The 18,578-nt window shown below is 49.3% G+C and overlaps 50 non-coding genes and 1 pseudogene across 50 annotated transcripts; all 51 read left to right on the top strand.

Annotated features, from left to right (window-relative positions):
* Positions 1-7: 7 nt before the first annotated feature.
* On the top strand, positions 8-126 carry LOC149758833 (5S ribosomal RNA; annotated as a pseudogene).
* Positions 127-372: 246 nt separating this feature from the next.
* LOC149758832 (5S ribosomal RNA) lies at positions 373-491 on the top strand. Its single transcript, XR_016412874.1, has one exon. It is a non-coding gene; the product is annotated as a 5S ribosomal RNA (ribosomal RNA).
* A 247-nt stretch (positions 492-738) lies between these two features.
* LOC149758831 (5S ribosomal RNA) lies at positions 739-857 on the top strand. The gene has a single exon (XR_016406973.1). It is a non-coding gene; the product is annotated as a 5S ribosomal RNA (ribosomal RNA).
* Positions 858-1,103: 246 nt separating this feature from the next.
* LOC149758830 (5S ribosomal RNA) lies at positions 1,104-1,222 on the top strand. The gene has a single exon (XR_016412873.1). It is a non-coding gene; the product is annotated as a 5S ribosomal RNA (ribosomal RNA).
* A 246-nt stretch (positions 1,223-1,468) lies between these two features.
* LOC149758829 (5S ribosomal RNA) lies at positions 1,469-1,587 on the top strand. Its single transcript, XR_016412872.1, has one exon. It is a non-coding gene; the product is annotated as a 5S ribosomal RNA (ribosomal RNA).
* A 247-nt stretch (positions 1,588-1,834) lies between these two features.
* LOC149758828 (5S ribosomal RNA) lies at positions 1,835-1,953 on the top strand. Its single transcript, XR_016406972.1, has one exon. It is a non-coding gene; the product is annotated as a 5S ribosomal RNA (ribosomal RNA).
* A 246-nt stretch (positions 1,954-2,199) lies between these two features.
* LOC149758827 (5S ribosomal RNA) lies at positions 2,200-2,318 on the top strand. The gene has a single exon (XR_016408624.1). It is a non-coding gene; the product is annotated as a 5S ribosomal RNA (ribosomal RNA).
* A 246-nt stretch (positions 2,319-2,564) lies between these two features.
* Positions 2,565-2,683, top strand: LOC149758826 (5S ribosomal RNA). Its single transcript, XR_016402341.1, has one exon. It is a non-coding gene; the product is annotated as a 5S ribosomal RNA (ribosomal RNA).
* Positions 2,684-2,930: 247 nt separating this feature from the next.
* LOC149758825 (5S ribosomal RNA) lies at positions 2,931-3,049 on the top strand. Its single transcript, XR_016406971.1, has one exon. It is a non-coding gene; the product is annotated as a 5S ribosomal RNA (ribosomal RNA).
* A 246-nt stretch (positions 3,050-3,295) lies between these two features.
* On the top strand, positions 3,296-3,414 carry LOC149758824 (5S ribosomal RNA). Its single transcript, XR_016412871.1, has one exon. It is a non-coding gene; the product is annotated as a 5S ribosomal RNA (ribosomal RNA).
* A 247-nt stretch (positions 3,415-3,661) lies between these two features.
* On the top strand, positions 3,662-3,780 carry LOC149758823 (5S ribosomal RNA). The gene has a single exon (XR_016406970.1). It is a non-coding gene; the product is annotated as a 5S ribosomal RNA (ribosomal RNA).
* Positions 3,781-4,026: 246 nt separating this feature from the next.
* LOC149758822 (5S ribosomal RNA) lies at positions 4,027-4,145 on the top strand. Its single transcript, XR_016408623.1, has one exon. It is a non-coding gene; the product is annotated as a 5S ribosomal RNA (ribosomal RNA).
* Positions 4,146-4,391: 246 nt separating this feature from the next.
* Positions 4,392-4,510, top strand: LOC149758821 (5S ribosomal RNA). The gene has a single exon (XR_016409084.1). It is a non-coding gene; the product is annotated as a 5S ribosomal RNA (ribosomal RNA).
* Positions 4,511-4,756: 246 nt separating this feature from the next.
* LOC149758820 (5S ribosomal RNA) lies at positions 4,757-4,875 on the top strand. Its single transcript, XR_016409082.1, has one exon. It is a non-coding gene; the product is annotated as a 5S ribosomal RNA (ribosomal RNA).
* A 246-nt stretch (positions 4,876-5,121) lies between these two features.
* LOC149758819 (5S ribosomal RNA) lies at positions 5,122-5,240 on the top strand. The gene has a single exon (XR_016408236.1). It is a non-coding gene; the product is annotated as a 5S ribosomal RNA (ribosomal RNA).
* Positions 5,241-5,486: 246 nt separating this feature from the next.
* LOC149758818 (5S ribosomal RNA) lies at positions 5,487-5,605 on the top strand. The gene has a single exon (XR_016406584.1). It is a non-coding gene; the product is annotated as a 5S ribosomal RNA (ribosomal RNA).
* A 246-nt stretch (positions 5,606-5,851) lies between these two features.
* On the top strand, positions 5,852-5,970 carry LOC149758817 (5S ribosomal RNA). Its single transcript, XR_016402340.1, has one exon. It is a non-coding gene; the product is annotated as a 5S ribosomal RNA (ribosomal RNA).
* Positions 5,971-6,217: 247 nt separating this feature from the next.
* On the top strand, positions 6,218-6,336 carry LOC149758816 (5S ribosomal RNA). The gene has a single exon (XR_016412619.1). It is a non-coding gene; the product is annotated as a 5S ribosomal RNA (ribosomal RNA).
* A 247-nt stretch (positions 6,337-6,583) lies between these two features.
* LOC149758815 (5S ribosomal RNA) lies at positions 6,584-6,702 on the top strand. The gene has a single exon (XR_016412618.1). It is a non-coding gene; the product is annotated as a 5S ribosomal RNA (ribosomal RNA).
* A 246-nt stretch (positions 6,703-6,948) lies between these two features.
* Positions 6,949-7,067, top strand: LOC149758814 (5S ribosomal RNA). The gene has a single exon (XR_016408621.1). It is a non-coding gene; the product is annotated as a 5S ribosomal RNA (ribosomal RNA).
* A 246-nt stretch (positions 7,068-7,313) lies between these two features.
* Positions 7,314-7,432, top strand: LOC149758813 (5S ribosomal RNA). The gene has a single exon (XR_016409081.1). It is a non-coding gene; the product is annotated as a 5S ribosomal RNA (ribosomal RNA).
* A 246-nt stretch (positions 7,433-7,678) lies between these two features.
* LOC149758812 (5S ribosomal RNA) lies at positions 7,679-7,797 on the top strand. Its single transcript, XR_016409080.1, has one exon. It is a non-coding gene; the product is annotated as a 5S ribosomal RNA (ribosomal RNA).
* Positions 7,798-8,044: 247 nt separating this feature from the next.
* On the top strand, positions 8,045-8,163 carry LOC149758811 (5S ribosomal RNA). Its single transcript, XR_016403754.1, has one exon. It is a non-coding gene; the product is annotated as a 5S ribosomal RNA (ribosomal RNA).
* Positions 8,164-8,410: 247 nt separating this feature from the next.
* LOC149758810 (5S ribosomal RNA) lies at positions 8,411-8,529 on the top strand. The gene has a single exon (XR_016412617.1). It is a non-coding gene; the product is annotated as a 5S ribosomal RNA (ribosomal RNA).
* Positions 8,530-8,775: 246 nt separating this feature from the next.
* On the top strand, positions 8,776-8,894 carry LOC149758809 (5S ribosomal RNA). The gene has a single exon (XR_016408620.1). It is a non-coding gene; the product is annotated as a 5S ribosomal RNA (ribosomal RNA).
* A 246-nt stretch (positions 8,895-9,140) lies between these two features.
* LOC149758808 (5S ribosomal RNA) lies at positions 9,141-9,259 on the top strand. Its single transcript, XR_016409079.1, has one exon. It is a non-coding gene; the product is annotated as a 5S ribosomal RNA (ribosomal RNA).
* Positions 9,260-9,505: 246 nt separating this feature from the next.
* On the top strand, positions 9,506-9,624 carry LOC149758807 (5S ribosomal RNA). Its single transcript, XR_016409078.1, has one exon. It is a non-coding gene; the product is annotated as a 5S ribosomal RNA (ribosomal RNA).
* Positions 9,625-9,871: 247 nt separating this feature from the next.
* On the top strand, positions 9,872-9,990 carry LOC149758806 (5S ribosomal RNA). The gene has a single exon (XR_016406968.1). It is a non-coding gene; the product is annotated as a 5S ribosomal RNA (ribosomal RNA).
* Positions 9,991-10,236: 246 nt separating this feature from the next.
* LOC149758805 (5S ribosomal RNA) lies at positions 10,237-10,355 on the top strand. The gene has a single exon (XR_016408619.1). It is a non-coding gene; the product is annotated as a 5S ribosomal RNA (ribosomal RNA).
* Positions 10,356-10,601: 246 nt separating this feature from the next.
* Positions 10,602-10,720, top strand: LOC149758804 (5S ribosomal RNA). Its single transcript, XR_016409077.1, has one exon. It is a non-coding gene; the product is annotated as a 5S ribosomal RNA (ribosomal RNA).
* Positions 10,721-10,966: 246 nt separating this feature from the next.
* On the top strand, positions 10,967-11,085 carry LOC149758803 (5S ribosomal RNA). The gene has a single exon (XR_016409076.1). It is a non-coding gene; the product is annotated as a 5S ribosomal RNA (ribosomal RNA).
* A 246-nt stretch (positions 11,086-11,331) lies between these two features.
* LOC149758802 (5S ribosomal RNA) lies at positions 11,332-11,450 on the top strand. Its single transcript, XR_016408235.1, has one exon. It is a non-coding gene; the product is annotated as a 5S ribosomal RNA (ribosomal RNA).
* A 246-nt stretch (positions 11,451-11,696) lies between these two features.
* Positions 11,697-11,815, top strand: LOC149758801 (5S ribosomal RNA). Its single transcript, XR_016406583.1, has one exon. It is a non-coding gene; the product is annotated as a 5S ribosomal RNA (ribosomal RNA).
* A 246-nt stretch (positions 11,816-12,061) lies between these two features.
* LOC149758800 (5S ribosomal RNA) lies at positions 12,062-12,180 on the top strand. Its single transcript, XR_016402339.1, has one exon. It is a non-coding gene; the product is annotated as a 5S ribosomal RNA (ribosomal RNA).
* Positions 12,181-12,427: 247 nt separating this feature from the next.
* Positions 12,428-12,546, top strand: LOC149758799 (5S ribosomal RNA). The gene has a single exon (XR_016400823.1). It is a non-coding gene; the product is annotated as a 5S ribosomal RNA (ribosomal RNA).
* Positions 12,547-12,793: 247 nt separating this feature from the next.
* On the top strand, positions 12,794-12,912 carry LOC149758798 (5S ribosomal RNA). The gene has a single exon (XR_016412587.1). It is a non-coding gene; the product is annotated as a 5S ribosomal RNA (ribosomal RNA).
* A 246-nt stretch (positions 12,913-13,158) lies between these two features.
* Positions 13,159-13,277, top strand: LOC149758797 (5S ribosomal RNA). The gene has a single exon (XR_016408618.1). It is a non-coding gene; the product is annotated as a 5S ribosomal RNA (ribosomal RNA).
* Positions 13,278-13,523: 246 nt separating this feature from the next.
* Positions 13,524-13,642, top strand: LOC149758796 (5S ribosomal RNA). The gene has a single exon (XR_016409074.1). It is a non-coding gene; the product is annotated as a 5S ribosomal RNA (ribosomal RNA).
* Positions 13,643-13,888: 246 nt separating this feature from the next.
* Positions 13,889-14,007, top strand: LOC149758795 (5S ribosomal RNA). Its single transcript, XR_016409073.1, has one exon. It is a non-coding gene; the product is annotated as a 5S ribosomal RNA (ribosomal RNA).
* A 247-nt stretch (positions 14,008-14,254) lies between these two features.
* LOC149758794 (5S ribosomal RNA) lies at positions 14,255-14,373 on the top strand. Its single transcript, XR_016403752.1, has one exon. It is a non-coding gene; the product is annotated as a 5S ribosomal RNA (ribosomal RNA).
* A 247-nt stretch (positions 14,374-14,620) lies between these two features.
* Positions 14,621-14,739, top strand: LOC149758793 (5S ribosomal RNA). Its single transcript, XR_016412616.1, has one exon. It is a non-coding gene; the product is annotated as a 5S ribosomal RNA (ribosomal RNA).
* A 246-nt stretch (positions 14,740-14,985) lies between these two features.
* LOC149758792 (5S ribosomal RNA) lies at positions 14,986-15,104 on the top strand. The gene has a single exon (XR_016408617.1). It is a non-coding gene; the product is annotated as a 5S ribosomal RNA (ribosomal RNA).
* Positions 15,105-15,350: 246 nt separating this feature from the next.
* LOC149758791 (5S ribosomal RNA) lies at positions 15,351-15,469 on the top strand. Its single transcript, XR_016409072.1, has one exon. It is a non-coding gene; the product is annotated as a 5S ribosomal RNA (ribosomal RNA).
* Positions 15,470-15,715: 246 nt separating this feature from the next.
* Positions 15,716-15,834, top strand: LOC149758790 (5S ribosomal RNA). The gene has a single exon (XR_016409071.1). It is a non-coding gene; the product is annotated as a 5S ribosomal RNA (ribosomal RNA).
* Positions 15,835-16,081: 247 nt separating this feature from the next.
* LOC149758789 (5S ribosomal RNA) lies at positions 16,082-16,200 on the top strand. Its single transcript, XR_016406967.1, has one exon. It is a non-coding gene; the product is annotated as a 5S ribosomal RNA (ribosomal RNA).
* Positions 16,201-16,446: 246 nt separating this feature from the next.
* On the top strand, positions 16,447-16,565 carry LOC149758788 (5S ribosomal RNA). Its single transcript, XR_016408616.1, has one exon. It is a non-coding gene; the product is annotated as a 5S ribosomal RNA (ribosomal RNA).
* Positions 16,566-16,811: 246 nt separating this feature from the next.
* Positions 16,812-16,930, top strand: LOC149758787 (5S ribosomal RNA). The gene has a single exon (XR_016409070.1). It is a non-coding gene; the product is annotated as a 5S ribosomal RNA (ribosomal RNA).
* Positions 16,931-17,176: 246 nt separating this feature from the next.
* LOC149758786 (5S ribosomal RNA) lies at positions 17,177-17,295 on the top strand. Its single transcript, XR_016409068.1, has one exon. It is a non-coding gene; the product is annotated as a 5S ribosomal RNA (ribosomal RNA).
* A 246-nt stretch (positions 17,296-17,541) lies between these two features.
* Positions 17,542-17,660, top strand: LOC149758785 (5S ribosomal RNA). The gene has a single exon (XR_016408234.1). It is a non-coding gene; the product is annotated as a 5S ribosomal RNA (ribosomal RNA).
* A 246-nt stretch (positions 17,661-17,906) lies between these two features.
* On the top strand, positions 17,907-18,025 carry LOC149758784 (5S ribosomal RNA). Its single transcript, XR_016406582.1, has one exon. It is a non-coding gene; the product is annotated as a 5S ribosomal RNA (ribosomal RNA).
* A 246-nt stretch (positions 18,026-18,271) lies between these two features.
* On the top strand, positions 18,272-18,390 carry LOC149758783 (5S ribosomal RNA). The gene has a single exon (XR_016402338.1). It is a non-coding gene; the product is annotated as a 5S ribosomal RNA (ribosomal RNA).
* Positions 18,391-18,578: the final 188 nt, after the last annotated feature.

Genomic DNA, 18,578 nt, shown 5'->3' with positions numbered 1-18,578 from the left:
ATGTCATCGGTGCGATCATACCAGCACTAATGCACCGGATCCCATCATAGCTCCGCAGTTAAGCGTGCTTGGGCGAGAGAAGTACTAGGATGGGTGACCCCCTGGGAAGTCCTCGTGTTGCACCCTTTTTATTTTTTGCCCGCTTTTTTATTTTTTGATAATATTTATTTTTAATTTTTTGGCTTTTGGCTTTTCCTCTTCGGATAATTTTTTCCCCCCGAAAATAAACTGAGTCCGGAGACTGGCGGTGCCATGCCGCATAGCGGAACAGCGCGTTGAATCATATGCCAGAACGGCCCCGGCAGCGCGAATGTCTCGGGCCGTCGAGGTCTGCTACTTTGTCTTAAAAGGGAGTTTCGAAGGGCATGTCTTGGGTGCAATCATACCAGCACTAATGCACCGGATCCCATCAGAACTCCGCAGTTAAGCGTGCTTGGGCGAGAGTAGTACTAGGATGGGTGACCCCCTGGGAAGTCCTCGTGTTGCACCCTTTTTATTTTTTGCCCGCTTTTTTATTTTTTGATAATATTTATTTTTAATTTTTCGGCTTTTGGCTTTTCCTCCTCGGATAATTTTTTTCCCCCGACAATAAACTGAATCCGGAGACTGGCGGTGCCATGCCGCATAGCGGGACCAGCGCGTTGAATCCTACGCCAGAACGGCCCCGGCAGCGTGAATGTCTCGGGCCGTCGAGGTCTGCTGCTTTGTCATAAAAGGGAGTTTCGAAGGGCATGTCATGGGTGCGATCATACCAGCACTAATGCACCGGATCCCATCAGAACTCCGTAATTAAGCGTGCTTGGGCGAGAGTAGTACTAGGATGGGTGACCCCCTGGAAAGTCCTCGTGTTGCACCCTTTTTATTTTTTGCCCGCTTTTTTATTTTTTGATAATATTTATTTTTAATTTTTTGGCTTTTGGCTTTTCCTCTTCGGATAATTTTTTCCCCCCGAAAATAAACTGAGTCCGGAGACTGGCGGTGCCATGCCGCATAGCGGAACAGCGCGTTGAATCATATGCCAGAACGGCCCCGGCAGCGCGAATGTCTCGGGCCGTCGAGGTCTGCTACTTTGTCTTAAAAGGGAGTTTCGAAGGGCATGTCTTGGGTGCAATCATACCAGCACTAATGCACCGGATCCCATCAGAACTCCGCAGTTAAGCGTGCTTGGGCGAGAGTAGTACTAGGATGGGTGACCCCCTGGGAAGTCCTCGTGTTGCACCCTTTTTATTTTTTGCCCGCTTTTTTATTTTTTGATAATATTTATTTTTAATTTTTTGGCTTTTGGCTTTTCCTCTTCGGATAATTTTTTCCCCCCGAAAATAAACTGAGTCCGGAGACTGGCGGTGCCATGCCGCATAGCGGAACAGCGCGTTGAATCATATGCCAGAACGGCCCCGGCAGCGCGAATGTCTCGGGCCGTCGAGGTCTGCTACTTTGTCTTAAAAGGGAGTTTCGAAGGGCATGTCTTGGGTGCAATCATACCAGCACTAATGCACCGGATCCCATCAGAACTCCGCAGTTAAGCGTGCTTGGGCGAGAGTAGTACTAGGATGGGTGACCCCCTGGGAAGTCCTCGTGTTGCACCCTTTTTATTTTTTGCCCGCTTTTTTATTTTTTGATAATATTTATTTTTAATTTTTCGGCTTTTGGCTTTTCCGCTTCGGATAATTTTTTTCCCCCGACAATAAACTGAATCCGGAGACTGGCGGTGCCATGCCGCATAGCGGGACCAGCGCGTTGAATCCTACGCCAGAACGGCCCCGGCAGCGTGAATGTCTCGGGCCGTCGAGGTCTGCTGCTTTGTCATAAAAGGGAGTTTCGAAGGGCATGTCATGGGTGCGATCATACCAGCACTAATGCACCGGATCCCATCAGAACTCCGTAATTAAGCGTGCTTGGGCGAGAGTAGTACTAGGATGGGTGACCCCCTGGAAAGTCCTCGTGTTGCACCCTTTTTATTTTTTGCCCGCTTTTTTATTTTTTGATAATATTTATTTTTAATTTTTCGGCTTTTGGCTTTTCCGCTTCGGATAATTTTTTTCCCCCGACAATAAACTGAATCCGGAGACTGGCGGTGCCATGCCGCATAGCGGAACAGCGCGTTGAATCCTACGCCAGAACGGCCCCGGCAGCGCGAATGTCTCGGGCCGTCGCGGTCTGCTGCTTTGTCGTAAAAGGGAGTTTCGAAGGGCATGTCATGGGTGCGATCATTCCAGCACTAATGCACCGGATCCCATCATAACTCCGCAGTTAAGCGTGCTTGGGCGAGAGGAGTACTAGGATGGGTGACCACCTGGGAAGTCCTCGTGTTGCACCCTTTTTATTTTTTGCCCGCTTTTTTATTTTTTGATAATATTTATTTTTAATTTGTCGGCTTTTGGCTTTTCCTCTTCGGATAATTTTTTCCCCCAGAAAATAAACTGAGTCCGGAGACTGGCGGTGCCATGCCGCATAGCGGAACAGCGCGTTGAATCATACGCCAGAACGGCCCCGGCAGCGCGAATGTCTCGGGCCGTCGAGGTCTGCTGCTTTGTCTTAAAAGGGAGTTTCGAAGGGCATGTCTTGGGTGCGATCATACCAGCACTAATGCACCGGATCCCATCAGAACTCCGCAGTTAAGCGTGCTTGGGTGAGAGTAGTACTAGGATGGGTGACCCCCTGGGAAGTCCTCGTGTTGCACCCTTTTTATTTTTTGCCCGCTTTTTTATTTTTTGATAATATTTATTTTTAATTTTTCGGCTTTTGGCTTTTCCTCTTCGGATAATTTTTTTCCCCCGACAATAAACTGAGTCCGGAGACTGGCGGTGCCATGCCGCATAGCGGGACCAGCGCGTTGAATCCTACGCCAGAACGGCCCCGGCAGCGTGAATGTCTCGGGCCGTCGAGGTCTGCTGCTTTGTCATAAAAGGGAGTTTCGAAGGGCATGTCATGGGTGCGATCATACCAGCACTAATGCACCGGATCCCATCAGAACTCCGTAATTAAGCGTGCTTGGGCGAGAGTAGTACTAGGATGGGTGACCCCCTGGAAAGTCCTCGTGTTGCACCCTTTTTATTTTTTGCCCGCTTTTTCATTTTTTGATAATATTTATTTTTAATTTTTCGGCTTTTGGCTTTTCCTCTTCGGATAATTTTTTCCCCCCGAAAATAAACTGAGTCCGGAGACTGGCGGTGCCATGCCGCATAGCGGAACAGCGCGTTGAATCATATGCCAGAACGGCCCCGGCAGCGCGAATGTCTCGGGCCGTCGAGGTCTGCTACTTTGTCTTAAAAGGGAGTTTCGAAGGGCATGTCTTGGGTGCAATCATACCAGCACTAATGCACCGGATCCCATCAGAACTCCGCAGTTAAGCGTGCTTGGGCGAGAGTAGTACTAGGATGGGTGACCCCCTGGGAAGTCCTCGTGTTGCACCCTTTTTATTTTTTGCCCGCTTTTTTATTTTTTGATAATATTTATTTTTAATTTTTCGGCTTTTGGCTTTTCCTCTTCGGATAATTTTTTTCCCCCGACAATAAACTGAATCCGGAGACTGGCGGTGCCATGCCGCATAGCGGGACCAGCGCGTTGAATCCTACGCCAGAACGGCCCCGGCAGCGTGAATGTCTCGGGCCGTCGAGGTCTGCTGCTTTGTCATAAAAGGGAGTTTCGAAGGGCATGTCATGGGTGCGATCATACCAGCACTAATGCACCGGATCCCATCAGAACTCCGTAATTAAGCGTGCTTGGGCGAGAGTAGTACTAGGATGGGTGACCCCCTGGAAAGTCCTCGTGTTGCACCCTTTTTATTTTTTGCCCGCTTTTTCATTTTTTGATAATATTTATTTTTAATTTTTCGGCTTTTGGCTTTTCCTCTTCGGATATTTTTTTTTTTCCGAAAATAAACTGAGTCCGGAGACTGGCGGTGCCATGCCGCATAGCGGAACAGCGCGTTGAATCCTACGCCAGAACGGCCCCGGCAGCGCGAATGTCTCGGGCCGTCGCGGTCTGCTGCTTTGTCATAAAAGGGAGTTTCGAAGGGCATGTCATGGGTGCGATCATTCCAGCACTAATGCACCGGATCCCATCATAACTCCGCAGTTAAGCGTGCTTGGGCGAGAGGAGTACTAGGATGGGTGACCACCTGGGAAGTCCTCGTGTTGCACCCTTTTTATTTTTTGCCCGCTTTTTTATTTTTTGATAATATTTATTTTTAATTTTTTGGCTTTTGGCTTTTCCTCTTCGGATAATTTTTTCCCCCCGAAAATAAACTGAGTCCGGAGACTGGCGGTGCCATGCCGCATAGCGGAACAGCGCGTTGAATCCTACGCCAGAACGGCCCCGGCAGCGCGAATGTCTCGGGCCGTCGAGGTCTGCTGCTTTGTCCTAAAAGGGAGTTTCGAAGGGCATGTCATGGGTGCGATCATACCAGCACTAATGCACCGGATCCCATCAGAACTCCGCAGTTAAGCGTGCTTGGGCGAGAGTAGTACTAGGATGGGTGACCCCCTGGGAAGTCCTCGTGTTGCACCCCTTTTATTTTTTGCCCGCTTTTTTATTTTTTGATAACATTTATTTTTTATTTTTCGGCTTTCGGCTTTTCCTCTTCGGATAATTTTTTTCCCCCGAAAATAAACTGAGTCCGGAGACTGGCGGTGCCATGCCGCATAGCGGAACGGCGTGTTGAATCCTACGCCAGAACGGCCCCGGCAGTGCGAATGTCTCGGGCCATCGAGGTCTGCTGCTTTGTCATAAAAGGGAGTTTCGATGGGCATGTCATGGGTGCGATCATACCAGCACTAATGCACCGGATCCCATCAGAACTCCGCAGTTAAGCGTGCTTGGGCGAGAGTAGTACTAGGATGGGTGACCCCCTGGGAAGTCCTCGTGTTGCACCCCTTTTATTTTTTGCCCGCTTTTTTATTTTTTGATAATATTTATTTTTAATTTGTCGGCTTTTGGCTTTTCCTCTTCGGATAATTTTTTTCCCCCGAAAATAAACTGAGTCCGGAGACTCGCGGTGCCATGCCGCATAGCGGAACAGCGCGTTGAATCCTACGCCAGAACGGCCCCGGCAGCGCGAATGCCTCGGGCCGTCGAGGTCTGCTGCTTTGTCATAAAAGGGAGTTTCGAAGGGCATGTCATGGGTGCGATCATACCAGCACTAATGCACCGGATCCCATCATAACTCCGCAGTTAAGCGTGCTTGGGTGAGAGAAGTACTAGGATGGGTGACCCCCTGGGAAGTCCTCGTGTTGCACCCTTTTTATTTTTTGCCCGCTTTTTTATTTTTTGGTAATATTTATTTTTAATTTTTTGGCTTTTGGCTTTTCCTCTTCGGATAATTTTTTCCCCCAGAAAATAAACTGAGTCCGGAGACTGGCGGTGCCATGCCGCATAGCGGAACAGCGCGTTGAATCATACGCCAGAACGGCCCCGGCAGCGCGAATGTCTCGGGCCGTCGAGGTCTGCTGCTTTGTCTTAAAAGGGAGTTTCGAAGGGCATGTCTTGGGTGCGATCATACCAGCACTAATGCACCGGATCCCATCATAACTCCGCAGTTAAGCGTGCTTGGGCGAGAGAAGTACTAGGATGGGTGACCCCCTGGGAAGTCCTCGTGTTGCACCCTTTTTATTTTTTGCCCGCTTTTTTATTTTTTGGTAATATTTATTTTTAATTTTTTGGCTTTTGGCTTTTCCTCTTCGGATAATTTTTTCCCCCAGAAAATAAACTGAGTCCGGAGACTGGCGGTGCCATGCCGCATAGCGGAACAGCGCGTTGAATCATACGCCAGAACGGCCCCGGCAGCGCGAATGTCTCGGGCCGTCGAGGTCTGCTGCTTTGTCTTAAAAGGGAGTTTCGAAGGGCATGTCTTGGGTGCGATCATACCAGCACTAATGCACCGGATCCCATCAGAACTCCGCAGTTAAGCGTGCTTGGGTGAGAGTAGTACTAGGATGGGTGACCCCCTGGGAAGTCCTCGTGTTGCACCCTTTTTATTTTTTGCCCGCTTTTTTATTTTTTGATAATATTTATTTTTAATTTTTCGGCTTTTGGCTTTTCCTCTTCGGATAATTTTTTTCCCCCGACAATAAACTGAGTCCGGAGACTGGCGGTGCCATGCCGCATAGCGGGACCAGCGCGTTGAATCCTACGCCAGAACGGCCCCGGCAGCGTGAATGTCTCGGGCCGTCGAGGTCTGCTGCTTTGTCATAAAAGGGAGTTTCGAAGGGCATGTCATGGGTGCGATCATACCAGCACTAATGCACCGGATCCCATCAGAACTCCGTAGTTAAGCGTGCTTGGGCGAGAGTAGTACTAGGATGGGTGACCCCCTGGGAAGTCCTCGTGTTGCACCCTTTTTATTTTTTGCCCGCTTTTTGATTTTTTGATAATATTTATTTTTAATTTTTCGGCTTTTGGCTTTTCCTCTTCGGATAATTTTTTTCCCCCGACAATAAACTGAATCCGGAGACTGGCGGTGCCATGCCGCATAGCGGGACCAGCGCGTTGAATCCTACGCCAGAACGGCCCCGGCAGCGTGAATGTCTCGGGCCGTCGAGGTCTGCAGCTTTGTCATAAAAGGGAGTTTCGAAGGGCATGTCATGGGTGCGATCATACCAGCACTAATGCACCGGATCCCATCAGAACTCCGTAGTTAAGCGTGCTTGGGCGAGAGTAGTACTAGGATGGGTGACCCCCTGGGAAGTCCTCGTGTTGCACCCTTTTTATTTTTTGCCCGCTTTTTCATTTTTTGATAATATTTATTTTTAATTTTTCGGCTTTTGGCTTTTCCTCTTCGGATAATTTTTTTTTTCCGAAAATAAACTGAGTCCGGAGACTGGCGGTGCCATGCCGCATAGCGGAACAGCGCGTTGAATCCTACGCCAGAACGGCCCCGGCAGCGCGAATGTCTCGGGCCGTCGCGGTCTGCTGCTTTGTCATAAAAGGGAGTTTCGAAGGGCATGTCATGGGTGCGATCATTCCAGCACTAATGCACCGGATCCCATCATAACTCCGCAGTTAAGCGTGCTTGGGCGAGAGGAGTACTAGGATGGGTGACCACCTGGGAAGTCCTCGTGTTGCACCCTTTTTATTTTTTGCCCGCTTTTTTATTTTTTGATAATATTTATTTTTAATTTTTTGGCTTTTGGCTTTTCCTCTTCGGATAATTTTTTCGCCCCGAAAATAAACTGAGTCCGGAGACTGGCGGTGCCATGCCGCATAGCGGAACAGCGCGTTGAATCCTATGCCAGAACGGCCCCGGCAGCGCGAATGTTTCGGGCCGTCGAGGTCTGCTGCTTTGTCATAAAAGGGAGTTTCGAAGGGCATGTCATGGGTGCGATCATACCAGCACTAATGCACCGGATCCCATCAGAACTCCGCAGTTAAGCGTGCTTGGGCGAGAGTAGTACTAGGATGGGTGACCCCCTGGGAAGTCCTCGTGTTGCACCCCTTTTATTTTTTGCCCGCTTTTTTATTTTTTGATAACATTTATTTTTTATTTTTCGGCTTTTGGCTTTTCCTCTTCGGATAATTTTTTTCCCCCGAAAATAAACTGAGTCCGGAGACTGGCGGTGCCATGCCGCATAGCGGAACGGCGTGTTGAATCCTACGCCAGAACGGCCCCGGCAGTGCGAATGTCTCGGGCCATCGAGGTCTGCTGCTTTGTCATAAAAGGGAGTTTCGATGGGCATGTCATGGGTGCGATCATACCAGCACTAATGCACCGGATCCCATCAGAACTCCGCAGTTAAGCGTGCTTGGGCGAGAGTAGTACTAGGATGGGTGACCCCCTGGGAAGTCCTCGTGTTGCACCCCTTTTATTTTTTGCCCGCTTTTTTATTTTTTGATAATATTTATTTTTAATTTGTCGGCTTTTGGCTTTTCCTCTTCGGATAATTTTTTTCCCCCGACAATAAACTGAATCCGGAGACTGGCGGTGCCATGCCGCATAGCGGGACCAGCGCGTTGAATCCTACGCCAGAACGGCCCCGGCAGCGTGAATGTCTCGGGCCGTCGAGGTCTGCTGCTTTGTCATAAAAGGGAGTTTCGAAGGGCATGTCATGGGTGCGATCATACCAGCACTAATGCACCGGATCCCATCAGAACTCCGTAGTTAAGCGTGCTTGGGCGAGAGTAGTACTAGGATGGGTGACCCCCTGGGCAGTCCTCGTGTTGCACCCTTTTTATTTTTTGCCCGCTTTTTGATTTTTTGATAATATTTATTTTTAATTTTTCGGCTTTTGGCTTTTCCTCTTCGGATAATTTTTTTCCCCCGACAATAAACTGAATCCGGAGACTGGCGGTGCCATGCCGCATAGCGGGACCAGCGCGTTGAATCCTACGCCAGAACGGCCCCGGCAGCGTGAATGTCTCGGGCCGTCGAGGTCTGCAGCTTTGTCATAAAAGGGAGTTTCGAAGGGCATGTCATGGGTGCGATCATACCAGCACTAATGCACCGGATCCCATCAGAACTCCGTAGTTAAGCGTGCTTGGGCGAGAGTAGTACTAGGATGGGTGACCCCCTGGGAAGTCCTCGTGTTGCACCCTTTTTATTTTTTGCCCGCTTTTTCATTTTTTGATAATATTTATTTTTAATTTTTCGGCTTTTGGCTTTTCCTCTTCGGATAATTTTTTTTTTCCGAAAATAAACTGAGTCCGGAGACTGGCGGTGCCATGCCGCATAGCGGAACAGCGCGTTGAATCCTACGCCAGAACGGCCCCGGCAGCGCGAATGTCTCGGGCCGTCGCGGTCTGCTGCTTTGTCATAAAAGGGAGTTTCGAAGGGCATGTCATGGGTGCGATCATTCCAGCACTAATGCACCGGATCCCATCATAACTCCGCAGTTAAGCGTGCTTGGGCGAGAGGAGTACTAGGATGGGTGACCACCTGGGAAGTCCTCGTGTTGCACCCTTTTTATTTTTTGCCCGCTTTTTTATTTTTTGATAATATTTATTTTTAATTTTTTGGCTTTTGGCTTTTCCTCTTCGGATAATTTTTTCGCCCCGAAAATAAACTGAGTCCGGAGACTGGCGGTGCCATGCCGCATAGCGGAACAGCGCGTTGAATCCTATGCCAGAACGGCCCCGGCAGCGCGAATGTTTCGGGCCGTCGAGGTCTGCTGCTTTGTCATAAAAGGGAGTTTCGAAGGGCATGTCATGGGTGCGATCATACCAGCACTAATGCACCGGATCCCATCAGAACTCCGCAGTTAAGCGTGCTTGGGCGAGAGTAGTACTAGGATGGGTGACCCCCTGGGAAGTCCTCGTGTTGCACCCCTTTTATTTTTTGCCCGCTTTTTTATTTTTTGATAACATTTATTTTTTATTTTTCGGCTTTTGGCTTTTCCTCTTCGGATAATTTTTTTCCCCCGAAAATAAACTGAGTCCGGAGACTGGCGGTGCCATGCCGCATAGCGGAACGGCGTGTTGAATCCTACGCCAGAACGGCCCCGGCAGTGCGAATGTCTCGGGCCATCGAGGTCTGCTGCTTTGTCATAAAAGGGAGTTTCGATGGGCATGTCATGGGTGCGATCATACCAGCACTAATGCACCGGATCCCATCAGAACTCCGCAGTTAAGCGTGCTTGGGCGAGAGTAGTACTAGGATGGGTGACCCCCTGGGAAGTCCTCGTGTTGCACCCCTTTTATTTTTTGCCCGCTTTTTTATTTTTTGATAATATTTATTTTTAATTTGTCGGCTTTTGGCTTTTCCTCTTTGGATAATTTTTTTCCCCCGACAATAAACTGAATCCGGAGACTGGCGGTGCCATGCCGCATAGCGGGACCAGCGCGTTGAATCCTACGCCAGAACGGCCCCGGCAGCGTGAATGTCTCGGGCCGTCGAGGTCTGCTGCTTTGTCATAAAAGGGAGTTTCGAAGGGCATGTCATGGGTGCGATCATACCAGCACTAATGCACCGGATCCCATCAGAACTCCGTAATTAAGCGTGCTTGGGCGAGAGTAGTACTAGGATGGGTGACCCCCTGGAAAGTCCTCGTGTTGCACCCTTTTTATTCTTTGCCCGCTTTTTCATTTTTTGATAATATTTATTTTTAATTTTTCGGCTTTTGGCTTTTCCTCTTCGGATATTTTTTTTTTTCCGAAAATAAACTGAGTCCGGAGACTGGCGGTGCCATGCCGCATAGCGGAACAGCGCGTTGAATCCTACGCCAGAACGGCCCCGGCAGCGCGAATGTCTCGGGCCGTCGCGGTCTGCTGCTTTGTCATAAAAGGGAGTTTCGAAAGGCATGTCATGGGTGCGATCATTCCAGCACTAATGCACCGGATCCCATCATAACTCCGCAGTTAAGCGTGCTTGGGCGAGAGGAGTACTAGGATGGGTGACCACCTGGGAAGTCCTCGTGTTGCACCCTTTTTATTTTTTGCCCGCTTTTTTATTTTTTGATAATATTTATTTTTAATTTTTTGGCTTTTGGCTTTTCCTCTTCGGATAATTTTTTCCCCCCGAAAATAAACTGAGTCCGGAGACTGGCGGTGCCATGCCGCATAGCGGAACAGCGCGTTGAATCCTACGCCAGAACGGCCCCGGCAGCGCGAATGTCTCGGGCCGTCGAGGTCTGCTGCTTTGTCATAAAAGGGAGTTTCGAAGGGCATGTCATGGGTGCGATCATACCAGCACTAATGCACCGGATCCCATCAGAACTCCGCAGTTAAGCGTGCTTGGGCGAGAGTAGTACTAGGATGGGTGACCCCCTGGGAAGTCCTCGTGTTGCACCCCTTTTATTTTTTGCCCGCTTTTTTATTTTTTGATAACATTTATTTTTTATTTTTCGGCTTTTGGCTTTTCCTCTTCGGATAATTTTTTTCCCCCGAAAATAAACTGAGTCCGGAGACTGGCGGTGCCATGCCGCATAGCGGAACGGCGTGTTGAATCCTACGCCAGAACGGCCCCGGCAGTGCGAATGTCTCGGGCCATCGAGGTCTGCTGCTTTGTCATAAAAGGGAGTTTCGATGGGCATGTCATGGGTGCGATCATACCAGCACTAATGCACCGGATCCCATCAGAACTCCGCAGTTAAGCGTGCTTGGGCGAGAGTAGTACTAGGATGGGTGACCCCCTGGGAAGTCCTCGTGTTGCACCCCTTTTATTTTTTGCCCGCTTTTTTATTTTTTGACAATATTTATTTTTAATTTGTCGGCTTTTGGCTTTTCCTCTTCGGATAATTTTTTTCCCCCGAAAATAAACTGAGTCCGGAGACTCGCGGTGCCATGCCGCATAGCGGAACAGCGCGTTGAATCCTACGCCAGAACGGCCCCGGCAGCGCGAATGCCTCGGGCCGTCGAGGTCTGCTACTTTGTCATAAAAGGGAGTTTCGAAGGGCATGTCATGGGTGCGATCATACCAGCACTAATGCACCGGATCCCATCATAACTCCGCAGTTAAGCGTGCTTGGGTGAGAGAAGTACTAGGATGGGTGACCCCCTGGGAAGTCCTCGTGTTGCACCCTTTTTATTTTTTGCCCGCTTTTTTATTTTTTGGTAATATTTATTTTTAATTTTTTGGCTTTTGGCTTTTCCTCTTCGGATAATTTTTTCCCCCAGAAAATAAACTGAGTCCGGAGACTGGCGGTGCCATGCCGCATAGCGGAACAGCGCGTTGAATCATACGCCAGAACGGCCCCGGCAGCGCGAATGTCTCGGGCCGTCGAGGTCTGCTGCTTTGTCTTAAAAGGGAGTTTCGAAGGGCATGTCTTGGGTGCGATCATACCAGCACTAATGCACCGGATCCCATCATAACTCCGCAGTTAAGCGTGCTTGGGCGAGAGAAGTACTAGGATGGGTGACCCCCTGGGAAGTCCTCGTGTTGCACCCTTTTTATTTTTTGCCCGCTTTTTTATTTTTTGGTAATATTTATTTTTAATTTTTTGGCTTTTGGCTTTTCCTCTTCGGATAATTTTTTCCCCCAGAAAATAAACTGAGTCCGGAGACTGGCGGTGCCATGCCGCATAGCGGAACAGCGCGTTGAATCATACGCCAGAACGGCCCCGGCAGCGCGAATGTCTCGGGCCGTTGAGGTCTGCTGCTTTGTCTTAAAAGGGAGTTTCGAAGGGCATGTCTTGGGTGCGATCATACCAGCACTAATGCACCGGATCCCATCAGAACTCCGCAGTTAAGCGTGCTTGGGTGAGAGTAGTACTAGGATGGGTGACCCCCTGGGAAGTCCTCGTGTTGCACCCTTTTTATTTTTTGCCCGCTTTTTTATTTTTTGATAATATTTATTTTTAATTTTTCGGCTTTTGGCTTTTCCTCTTCGGATAATTTTTTTCCCCCGACAATAAACTGAGTCCGGAGACTGGCGGTGCCATGCCGCATAGCGGGACCAGCGCGTTGAATCCTACGCCAGAACGGCCCCGGCAGCGTGAATGTCTCGGGCCGTCGAGGTCTGCTGCTTTGTCATAAAAGGGAGTTTCGAAGGGCATGTCATGGGTGCGATCATACCAGCACTAATGCACCGGATCCCATCAGAACTCCGTAGTTAAGCGTGCTTGGGCGAGAGTAGTACTAGGATGGGTGACCCCCCGGGAAGTCCTCGTGTTGCACCCTTTTTATTTTTTGCCCGCTTTTTGATTTTTTGATAATATTTATTTTTAATTTTTCGGCTTTTGGCTTTTCCTCTTCGGATAATTTTTTTCCCCCGACAATAAACTGAATCCGGAGACTGGCGGTGCCATGCCGCATAGCGGGACCAGCGCGTTGAATCCTACGCCAGAACGGCCCCGGCAGCGTGAATGTCTCGGGCCGTCGAGGTCTGCAGCTTTGTCATAAAAGGGAGTTTCGAAGGGCATGTCATGGGTGCGATCATACCAGCACTAATGCACCGGATCCCATCAGAACTCCGTAGTTAAGCGTGCTTGGGCGAGAGTAGTACTAGGATGGGTGACCTCCTGGGAAGTCCTCGTGTTGCACCCTTTTTATTTTTTGCCCGCTTTTTCATTTTTTGATAATATTTATTTTTAATTTTTCGGCTTTTGGCTTTTCCTCTTCGGATAATTTTTTTTTTCCGAAAATAAACTGAGTCCGGAGACTGGCGGTGCCATGCCGCATAGCGGAACAGCGCGTTGAATCCTACGCCAGAACGGCCCCGGCAGCGCGAATGTCTCGGGCCGTCGCGGTCTGCTGCTTTGTCATAAAAGGGAGTTTCGAAGGGCATGTCATGGGTGCGATCATTCCAGCACTAATGCACCGGATCCCATCATAACTCCGCAGTTAAGCGTGCTTGGGCGAGAGGAGTACTAGGATGGGTGACCACCTGGGAAGTCCTCGTGTTGCACCCTTTTTATTTTTTGCCCGCTTTTTTATTTTTTGATAATATTTATTTTTATTTTTTTGGCTTTTGGCTTTTCCTCTTCGGATAATTTTTTCGCCCCGAAAATAAACTGAGTCCGGAGACTGGCGGTGCCATGCCGCATAGCGGAACAGCGCGTTGAATCCTATGCCAGAACGGCCCCGGCAGCGCGAATGTTTCGGGCCGTCGAGGTCTGCTGCTTTGTCATAAAAGGGAGTTTCGAAGGGCATGTCATGGGTGCGATCATACCAGCACTAATGCACCGGATCCCATCAGAACTCCGCAGTTAAGCGTGCTTGGGCGAGAGTAGTACTAGGATGGGTGACCCCCTGGGAAGTCCTCGTGTTGCACCCCTTTTATTTTTTGCCCGCTTTTTTATTTTTTGATAACATTTATTTTTTATTTTTCGGCTTTTGGCTTTTCCTCTTCGGATAATTTTTTTCCCCCGAAAATAAACTGAGTCCGGAGACTGGCGGTGCCATGCCGCATAGCGGAACGGCGTGTTGAATCCTACGCCAGAACGGCCCCGGCAGTGCGAATGTCTCGGGCCATCGAGGTCTGCTGCTTTGTCATAAAAGGGAGTTTCGATGGGCATGTCATGGGTGCGATCATACCAGCACTAATGCACCGGATCCCATCAGAACTCCGCAGTTAAGCGTGCTTGGGCGAGAGTAGTACTAGGATGGGTGACCCCCTGGGAAGTCCTCGTGTTGCACCCCTTTTATTTTTTGCCCGCTTTTTTATTTTTTGATAATATTTATTTTTAATTTGTCGGCTTTTGGCTTTTCCTCTTCGGATAATTTTTTTCCCCCGACAATAAACTGAATCCGGAGACTGGCGGTGCCATGCCGCATAGCGGGACCAGCGCGTTGAATCCTACGCCAGAACGGCCCCGGCAGCGTGAATGTCTCGGGCCGTCGAGGTCTGCTGCTTTGTCATAAAAGGGAGTTTCGAAGGGCATGTCATGGGTGCGATCATACCAGCACTAATGCACCGGATCCCATCAGAACTCCGTAGTTAAGCGTGCTTGGGCGAGAGTAGTACTAGGATGGGTGACCCCCTGGGCAGTCCTCGTGTTGCACCCTTTTTATTTTTTGCCCGCTTTTTGATTTTTTGATAATATTTATTTTTAATTTTTCGGCTTTTGGCTTTTCCTCTTCGGATAATTTTTTTCCCCCGACAATAAACTGAATCCGGAGACTGGCGGTGCCATGCCGCATAGCGGGACCAGCGCGTTGAATCCTACGCCAGAACGGCCCCGGCAGCGTGAATGTCTCGGGCCGTCGAGGTCTGCAGCTTTGTCATAAAAGGGAGTTTCGAAGGGCATGTCATGGGTGCGATCATACCAGCACTAATGCACCGGATCCCATCAGAACTCCGTAGTTAAGCGTGCTTGGGCGAGAGTAGTACTAGGATGGGTGACCCCCTGGGAAGTCCTCGTGTTGCACCCTTTTTATTTTTTGCCCGCTTTTTCATTTTTTGATAATATTTATTTTTAATTTTTCGGCTTTTGGCTTTTCCTCTTCGGATAATTTTTTTTTTCCGAAAATAAACTGAGTCCGGAGACTGGCGGTGCCATGCCGCATAGCGGAACAGCGCGTTGAATCCTACGCCAGAACGGCCCCGGCAGCGCGAATGTCTCGGGCCGTCGCGGTCTGCTGCTTTGTCATAAAAGGGAGTTTCGAAGGGCATGTCATGGGTGCGATCATTCCAGCACTAATGCACCGGATCCCATCATAACTCCGCAGTTAAGCGTGCTTGGGCGAGAGGAGTACTAGGATGGGTGACCACCTGGGAAGTCCTCGTGTTGCACCCTTTTTATTTTTTGCCCGCTTTTTTATTTTTTGATAATATTTATTTTTAATTTTTTGGCTTTTGGCTTTTCCTCTTCGGATAATTTTTTCGCCCCGAAAATAAACTGAGTCCGGAGACTGGCGGTGCCATGCCGCATAGCGGAACAGCGCGTTGAATCCTATGCCAGAACGGCCCCGGCAGCGCGAATGTTTCGGGCCGTCGAGGTCTGCTGCTTTGTCATAAAAGGGAGTTTCGAAGGGCATGTCATGGGTGCGATCATACCAGCACTAATGCACCGGATCCCATCAGAACTCCGCAGTTAAGCGTGCTTGGGCGAGAGTAGTACTAGGATGGGTGACCCCCTGGGAAGTCCTCGTGTTGCACCCCTTTTATTTTTTGCCCGCTTTTTTATTTTTTGATAACATTTATTTTTTATTTTTCGGCTTTTGGCTTTTCCTCTTCGGATAATTTTTTTCCCCCGAAAATAAACTGAGTCCGGAGACTGGCGGTGCCATGCCGCATAGCGGAACGGCGTGTTGAATCCTACGCCAGAACGGCCCCGGCAGTGCGAATGTCTCGGGCCATCGAGGTCTGCTGCTTTGTCATAAAAGGGAGTTTCGATGGGCATGTCATGGGTGCGATCATACCAGCACTAATGCACCGGATCCCATCAGAACTCCGCAGTTAAGCGTGCTTGGGCGAGAGTAGTACTAGGATGGGTGACCCCCTGGGAAGTCCTCGTGTTGCACCCCTTTTATTTTTTGCCCGCTTTTTTATTTTTTGATAATATTTATTTTTAATTTGTCGGCTTTTGGCTTTTCCTCTTCGGATAATTTTTTTCCCCCGACAATAAACTGAATCCGGAGACTGGCGGTGCCATGCCGCATAGCGGGACCAGCGCGTTGAATCCTACGCCAGAACGGCCCCGGCAGCGTGAATGTCTCGGGCCGTCGAGGTCTGCTGCTTTGTCATAAAAGGGAGTTTCGAAGGGCATGTCATGGGTGCGATCATACCAGCACTAATGCACCGGATCCCATCAGAACTCCGTAATTAAGCGTGCTTGGGCGAGAGTAGTACTAGGATGGGTGACCCCCTGGAAAGTCCTCGTGTTGCACCCTTTTTATTCTTTGCCCGCTTTTTCATTTTTTGATAATATTTATTTTTAATTTTTCGGCTTTTGGCTTTTCCTCTTCGGATATTTTTTTTTTTCCGAAAATAAACTGAGTCCGGAGACTGGCGGTGCCATGCCGCATAGCGGAACAGCGCGTTGAATCCTACGCCAGAACGGCCCCGGCAGCGCGAATGTCTCGGGCCGTCGCGGTCTGCTGCTTTGTCATAAAAGGGAGTTTCGAAAGGCATGTCATGGGTGCGATCATTCCAGCACTAATGCACCGGATCCCATCATAACTCCGCAGTTAAGCGTGCTTGGGCGAGAGGAGTACTAGGATGGGTGACCACCTGGGAAGTCCTCGTGTTGCACCCTTTTTATTTTTTGCCCGCTTTTTTATTTTTTGATAATATTTATTTTTAATTTTTTGGCTTTTGGCTTTTCCTCTTCGGATAATTTTTTCCCCCCGAAAATAAACTGAGTCCGGAGACTGGCGGTGCCATGCCGCATAGCGGAACAGCGCGTTGAATCCTACGCCAGAACGGCCCCGGCAGCGCGAATGTCTCGGGCCGTCGAGGTCTGCTGCTTTGTCATAAAAGGGAGTTTCGAAGGGCATGTCATGGGTGCGATCATACCAGCACTAATGCACCGGATCCCATCAGAACTCCGCAGTTAAGCGTGCTTGGGCGAGAGTAGTACTAGGATGGGTGACCCCCTGGGAAGTCCTCGTGTTGCACCCCTTTTATTTTTTGCCCGCTTTTTTATTTTTTGATAACATTTATTTTTTATTTTTCGGCTTTTGGCTTTTCCTCTTCGGATAATTTTTTTCCCCCGAAAATAAACTGAGTCCGGAGACTGGCGGTGCCATGCCGCATAGCGGAACGGCGTGTTGAATCCTACGCCAGAACGGCCCCGGCAGTGCGAATGTCTCGGGCCATCGAGGTCTGCTGCTTTGTCATAAAAGGGAGTTTCGATGGGCATGTCATGGGTGCGATCATACCAGCACTAATGCACCGGATCCCATCAGAACTCCGCAGTTAAGCGTGCTTGGGCGAGAGTAGTACTAGGATGGGTGACCCCCTGGGAAGTCCTCGTGTTGCACCCCTTTTATTTTTTGCCCGCTTTTTTATTTTTTGACAATATTTATTTTTAATTTGTCGGCTTTTGGCTTTTCCTCTTCGGATAATTTTTTTCCCCCGAAAATAAACTGAGTCCGGAGACTCGCGGTGCCATGCCGCATAGCGGAACAGCGCGTTGAATCCTACGCCAGAACGGCCCCGGCAGCGCGAATGCCTCGGGCCGTCGAGGTCTGCTGCTTTGTCATAAAAGGGAGTTTCGAAGGGCATGTCATGGGTGCGATCATACCAGCACTAATGCACCGGATCCCATCATAACTCCGCAGTTAAGCGTGCTTGGGTGAGAGAAGTACTAGGATGGGTGACCCCCTGGGAAGTCCTCGTGTTGCACCCTTTTTATTTTTTGCCCGCTTTTTTATTTTTTGGTAATATTTATTTTTAATTTTTTGGCTTTTGGCTTTTCCTCTTCGGATAATTTTTTCCCCCAGAAAATAAACTGAGTCCGGAGACTGGCGGTGCCATGCCGCATAGCGGAACAGCGCGTTGAATCATACGCCAGAACGGCCCCGGCAGCGCGAATGTCTCGGGCCGTCGAGGTCTGCTGCTTTGTCTTAAAAGGGAGTTTCGAAGGGCATGTCTTGGGTGCGATCATACCAGCACTAATGCACCGGATCCCATCATAACTCCGCAGTTAAGCGTGCTTGGGCGAGAGAAGTACTAGGATGGGTGACCCCCTGGGAAGTCCTCGTGTTGCACCCTTTTTATTTTTTGCCCGCTTTTTTATTTTTTGGTAATATTTATTTTTAATTTTTTGGCTTTTGGCTTTTCCTCTTCGGATAATTTTTTCCCCCAGAAAATAAACTGAGTCCGGAGACTGGCGGTGCCATGCCGCATAGCGGAACAGCGCGTTGAATCATACGCCAGAACGGCCCCGGCAGCGCGAATGTCTCGGGCCGTTGAGGTCTGCTGCTTTGTCTTAAAAGGGAGTTTCGAAGGGCATGTCTTGGGTGCGATCATACCAGCACTAATGCACCGGATCCCATCAGAACTCCGCAGTTAAGCGTGCTTGGGTGAGAGTAGTACTAGGATGGGTGACCCCCTGGGAAGTCCTCGTGTTGCACCCTTTTTATTTTTTGCCCGCTTTTTTATTTTTTGATAATATTTATTTTTAATTTTTCGGCTTTTGGCTTTTCCTCTTCGGATAATTTTTTTCCCCCGACAATAAACTGAGTCCGGAGACTGGCGGTGCCATGCCGCATAGCGGGACCAGCGCGTTGAATCCTACGCCAGAACGGCCCCGGCAGCGTGAATG

The sequence above is a fragment of the Phoenix dactylifera genome, chromosome 4 (genome assembly GCF_051530095.1).
Source record: "Phoenix dactylifera cultivar Ajwa chromosome 4, Ajwa_hap1_PhDact_Kaust_v1.1, whole genome shotgun sequence".
Taxonomy (NCBI): Eukaryota; Viridiplantae; Streptophyta; class Magnoliopsida; order Arecales; family Arecaceae; genus Phoenix; species Phoenix dactylifera.
This window is presented reverse-complemented; position numbering and strand designations above follow the sequence as displayed.